A 5,597-nucleotide genomic window follows, 5' to 3' on the forward strand; every position below is an offset into this window, starting at 1 on the left:
TCTGTTTATTAAAAGTTAAGGTTCACTGTAAACACATATGTTACACCAAAATAAAAACGCTTCAGATAATGTCTTGATATTCAATTCAGTTTCTCACATGACATCTTATGAAGTTAGTAGAAATGTTACAGACTTTTGAATCTCAAACACTTTCAATACTGTGCACTGATATTTTCTTTTTTGCAATATAAGCACATTCATGATTTTTTTTACAAACGTTAAAAACTTTCACATTGTGTAGCAATATACTGAAACAATTATAAAAATATTTGTTTTTATTTTGAATGATGCAGGGCATCTGAAGAGAGATTTTTCTAACAAAATGAAAGTATAATTTTTAGCAATAGGTATCTAGGAAAAGGCCACTACATATGTTATAAGTTCCAAATTTCCACAACCTGGCAAATACTGGTACATGCTAGCAAATTTAGATTTGCAATTACAAAATATGATTCTAATTTTTTCCTTTGCTCTTTATTCTAACACTACACTAAGTTTACTGTGTTATTTCGCTACAGTTGATATTGTGTAGAACAATAAGAAAATCATAGTGAACAATGCATTCAACAAATTTCACACACATTTCTAGATACCTATATCTAATAAGTTCAAAAGAAAGGACACACTTAGGGAGGTATTTTGGTGGTCAAGTCACTAAAAAGAGATTAGCTGGTTTCCCGGCATAGCCCAGGATATAATAAAGATTGACTGAAATACATGTTCTAGCTGGTTTCTAGGCGTTGCCAGGGATGTAATATAGACACATTATGTTGTATATTACCTGTTCTCTTCTCCCTAAGGTAAAACAATTTCATATACATGCTGTAAATTACCTATGCTAGGGATAAAACATGAACAATATCAGTCCTAGGGTAGATAAAACAAATAATACATAGAGATGAAAGATTCCTCTCCCCTAAGAATCAAACATATGTTCAATATCTGCTTTTGTTTTTTCATTGTTTATACGGTCCCGAGCAACGCCGGGTAGCCCTGCTAGTCTATATATATAAAAGGCAAAAATCGGTGTGTATGTATGTATGTATGTATGTATGTATGTATGTATGTTTGTTTGTAACGCTAAAACTTTTGAAAGACGGAACCAGAGTTGACAAATTTGGTATCATATTGCACCTTGATCACCCGGATGACAAATATCGAAATTTCACGTCAAACGGACCAGTAGAAAGGGGTCAACTGATCGTTTTTCTCCTAGGGGGGCCCCCCAAAAAACCTGTCATTTTAACGTTATTCAATACGTGTCAAGTGACGTGACGTCAGCTCAAACTTTTGACAGACACAACCAAAGTTGACAAATTATGTATCATATTGAACCTTGATCACCCGCATGACAAATATCGAAATTCCACACCAAACGGACCATTAAAAGGGGGTGAACTGATCATTTCTCTCCTAGGGGGGCCCCCCAAAAAACCTGTCATTTTAATGTTAATATTACATAATCCAAAAACGCTTAGTCATGTCACGTGACGTGACGTCAACATCCAGTAATGGCGAACAAATGTAAACAAACACTTTGTTTTACCGATACTTTTGTAATTTCTCTTCTGCTTTGTTCTAGAGATTATTAAACTCCATGACAATGTCTCCAACGTATTTAACTGGTTAAAAATAGTATTTATACAAGAGTTTTAACGAAAAATATCAGGAAAAAATGTACAGGAATAAAAAAAAATTCAGCTTTCAAAATATTCGTCGATAAAAAAACCGATCTTTATATTTACGCTAGCCATTTTGTATATTACCACGTGACCTGCTATCTCTTAAACTGGAGGGGGGGGGTCCACTTGAATCCAACAAAACCAGTAATTTTTTTTTTCTATTATATATACATCATTTTCTATAAAATTAAGTGTAGACTTTATAATTATAACAAAAAATGTTATTCATACTAAAAAAAAAAAACGCTTAGTCATGTCACGTGACGTGACGTCAACATCCACTAATGGCGAACAATTGTACCTATTTACTATGCCTCCCCACGGGACAGAGTTAGACACCAGGGTCGTTTTTTAACGTGGAGAAAAGGTACAAAAATAAAAATTGTCTCAGTCGTGGAGGATTTCTCCTCCACCGAAAGAGTTCAAGAAATAGAAGTGCAGCATCTGAAGAACAGATACTACACTTTGATCTTGACCAAAAGGCCAAGAATGCGAACAATTGTAAATAACAACTTTTTTCACAAAACCAACACCGTCTTTCTTTTTTTTCTCTCTCTCACCCACTTACTCTTCCCTCTCTCTCACCCTCTTTCTCTTGACGTCACACCACTGTTAAACTGTGGGGGGGGAACACATTCCCAGGCATTATCTCCTATAGATGCACATTTTATTAGAAATTCAGCTTTCAAAATATTAGACGATAATAAAAATATAAAACCAACACCCTCTTTCTCTTTTCTCTCTCTCTCACCAACTTACTCTTCTCTCTCTCTCACCCTCTTTCTCTTGACCTCCTACTACTGTTAAACTGTGTGTGTGTGTGGGGGGGGGGAAGAGGCAGCTTGAAAACCAACAAAAACAGTGCACAGTTTCCCAAGCATTTGGGGTGGGAAGGGGGGGAAGAAGCCGAGCGCACAGTTTCGTGTGAGAGAGAGAGAGAACAATTCTCAACCTATATACTCAACAATTTTTTTATCTACAGATTTGAAAGTTTGTATATAGGGTATTCAGACATATGGAAATATATCTAGCATAATCTATCTATTATATCTATAAAAGTGAAAATGTGTGTGTGTGTGAGGTAGCCAGAGAGAGAGAGAGAGAGAGAGAGAGACAACAATTCTCAACCTATATATTCAATACATTTTTTATCTACAGATTTGAAAATTTGTATATAGGGTATTCAGACATATGGAAATATATCTAGCATAATCTATCTATTATATCTATAAAAGTGAAAATGTGTGTGTGTGTGTGTGTGTGTGTGTGTGTGCGTAAGAGAGAGAGAGAACAATTCTCAACCTATATACTCAACGTATTTTTATCTACGGATTTTAAACTTTGTATATAGGGTATTCAGACATATAGAAATATATCTAGCATAATCTATACATTATATCTATAAAAGTGAGAATGTGAGTGTGTGAGAGAGAGAGAACAATTCTCAACCTATATATTCAACAAATTTTTTACCTACAGATTTGAAAATTTGTATATTGGGTATTCAGACATATGGAAATATATCTAGCATAATCGATCTATTATATCTATAAAAGTCAGAATGTTTGCGTGTGGTTGTGTGTGTAAGGTTGCGAGAGAGAGAGAGAGAACAATTCTCAACCTATCTATTCAATAAATTTGTTATCTACAGATTTGACCATTTGTATATAGGGTATTCAGACATATGGAAATATATCCAGCATAATCTATCTATTATATCCATAAAAGTGAGAATGTGTGCGTGAGAGAGAGAGAGAGAGAGAGAGAGAGAGTAAGTACAATTCTCACCCTATATATTCAACAAATTTTTTATCTACCGATTAGAAAATTTGTATATAGGGTATTCAGACATATGGAAATATATCTAGCATAATCTATCTATTATATCTAGAAAAGTGAGAATGTGTGTGAAAGAGAGAGAGAGAAGAGAGAGAGAGAGAACAATTCTCAACCTATATATTCAACTAATTTTTATGTACAGATCTGAAAATTTGTATACAGGGTATTCAGACATATGGAAATATATCTAGCATAATCTATTATATCTATAAAAGGTAGAATGTGTGTGTGTGTGTGTGAGTGAGTGAGTGAGTGAGTGAGTGAGAGAGAGAGAGAGAGAACAATTCTCAACCTATATACTCAACAAATTTTGTATCTACAGATTTGATAATTTGTATATAGGGTATTCAGACATAAGGAAATATATCTAGCATAATCTATCTATTATATCTATAAAAGTGAGAATGTGTGTGAAAGAGAGAGAGAGAGAACAATTCTCAACCTATATATTCCACAAATTCTATCTTTACAGATTTGAAAATTTGTATATAGGGTATTCAGACATTTGGAAATATATCTAGCATAATCTATTATATCTATAAAAGTGAGAATGTGTGTGTGAGAGAGAGAGAAAGAACAATTCTCAACCTATATACTCAACAAATTTTTTATCTACAGATTTAAAAATTTGTATATAGGGTATTCAGACATATAGAAATATATCTAGCATAACCTATCTATTATATCTATAAAATGACCATGTGTGTGTGTGTGAGAGAGAGAGAGAGAGTCAGAGAGAGAGAGAGAACAATTTTCAGCTTGTGTGTGTGTGAGAAAGAGAGAGAGAGAAAGAGAGGAAGGAAAATTCTCACCCTATATATTCAACAAATTTTTTATCTACATATTAGAAAATTTGGATATAGGGTATTCAGACGTATGGAAATATATCTAGCATAATCTATCTATTATATCTATAAAAGTGAGAATGTGTGTGTGAGAGAGAGAGAAAGAGAGAGAGAGAGAACAATTCTCAACCTATATATTCAACTAATTTTTTATCTACAGATTTGAAAATGTGTATATTGGGTATTCAGACATATGTAAATATATCTGGCATAATCTATGTATTATATCTATAAAAGTGTGAATGTGAGTGATGGAAAGAGCAAAAAATTCTCAACCAATATAACCTATAAAAGTGAGAATATGTGTGAGAGAGAGAGAGAGAGAGAACAATTCTCAACCTATATATTCCACACATTTTTGGGCACAGATTTGGAAATTTGTATATAGGGTAGGCAGACATATAGAAATATATCTAGCATAATCTATCTATTATATCTATAAAAGTGAGAACTTGTGTGTGTGTGTGTGTGTGTGAGAGAGAGAGAGAGAACAATTCTTAACCTACATACTCAACAAATTTTTTACCTACAGTTTAGAAAATTTGTATATAGGGTATTCAGACATATGGAAATATATCTAGCATAATCTATCTATTATAACTACAAAAGTTAGAATGTGTGTGTGAGAGAGAGAGAGAGAACAATTCTAAACCTATATATTCAACAAATTTTTTATCTACAGATTTGAAACTTTGTATATAGGGTATTCAGACATATGGAAATATATCTAGCATAATCTATCTATTTTATCTATAAAAGTGAGAATGCGTGTGTGTGAGATAGCGAGAGAGAGAGAGAGAGAAAAAGAGAGAGATAAAAATTCTCAACCTATACATTCAACAAATTTTTTATCCACAGATTTGAACATTTGTATATAGGGTGTTCAGACATATAGAAATATATCTAGCATAATCTATCTATTATATGTATAAAAGTGAGAATGTGTGTGTGTGTAAGAGAGAGGACAATTGTCAACCTATGTATACAACAAATTTTTTATCTACAGATTTCAAAATTTGTATATTGGGCGTTCAGACATATTTCAATATATCTGGCATAATCTGTCTATTATATCTATAAAAGTGAGAATGTGTGTGATAGAGAGAGAGAGAACAATTCTCAACCTATATACTCAACAAATTTTTTATCTACAGATTTGAAAATTTGTATATAGGGTATTCAGACATATGGAAATATATCTAGCATAATCTATTATATCTATAAAAGTGAG

The 5,597-nt window shown here is 32.7% G+C and overlaps 1 pseudogene; it reads right to left on the minus strand.

Annotated features, from left to right (window-relative positions):
* Window positions 1–2,044: 2,044 nt before the first annotated feature.
* On the minus strand, window positions 2,045–2,178 carry LOC145256628 (U2 spliceosomal RNA; annotated as a pseudogene).
* Window positions 2,179–5,597: the final 3,419 nt, after the last annotated feature.

The sequence above is a fragment of the Euprymna scolopes genome, chromosome 32 (genome assembly GCF_053919585.1).
Source record: "Euprymna scolopes isolate OS-2025 chromosome 32, ASM5391958v1, whole genome shotgun sequence".
In the NCBI taxonomy this organism is placed as follows: domain Eukaryota; kingdom Metazoa; phylum Mollusca; class Cephalopoda; order Sepiida; family Sepiolidae; genus Euprymna; species Euprymna scolopes.